The sequence below is a fragment of the Echinops telfairi genome, unplaced genomic scaffold (assembly GCF_000313985.2).
Source record: "Echinops telfairi isolate 266 unplaced genomic scaffold, ASM31398v2 ScPeMD7_7458;HRSCAF=8496, whole genome shotgun sequence".
NCBI classification, from domain to species: Eukaryota; Metazoa; Chordata; class Mammalia; order Afrosoricida; family Tenrecidae; genus Echinops; species Echinops telfairi.
In genome coordinates, this window is record NW_022111358.1 from 31,210,843 (window position 1) to 31,211,540 (window position 698).

Genomic DNA, 698 nt, shown 5'->3' on the forward strand with positions numbered 1-698 from the left:
GGCCGCGGCCTGCGAGTCGAGGGGAGCGGGGTGAGGATCGCAGCAGAGGCCGAAGTGGGGGGCTGCAAGCGAGGGCTCGGCCCTGGGGACGCACCACTTTGCTCCCTGCACTTCCTCGACTTCCTTTTCCCGCTGAGGATGGTGCAATAGCTGGCTGCCCGGCTCTCCCTCACGCGCCCCCGCACTGCCCGCGGGGAGGGCTGTGGACTCCGGAGGGGCCCGGGCTGCGGGCGGGGTGCGGATGGCACTCTTACGGGGTCTCCCGGCCGCCGGGCTCGAGTCGGACGCACGACACCAGTTTCGGGGAAAGAAACGGTGGGAAGGGCTAGGGCACGGCTGTAACCCTCCCAAGGCCTTCCCAAGGGCAGAGCCAGGCTTCCGGTCCCTGGCGTTGGTGTCCTCCTCCCCTACCGTGCCCCTCTGGACACCGTGTGGGTTATGGGTGATTAAACCTAAACGGGCAATGACCCAGCAGTTTCACGAACGACAATTTAGTCTAAGGATCAGCACGGTTGTGCTCAAAACGAACACAGAAGGAAAGCGATGGCTTACAGTGACTGAGAAGTTGGAAACCACCTAAATACCCATCAGTAGGGAACTGGCAAGCACTCTAGGGCCCATCCCGGTGGGTGAAAACTATGAAAGATGGTTTACAAAGCCCCATAAGAATCCCTAATAGCTTGGCGGTAATGCGTTGG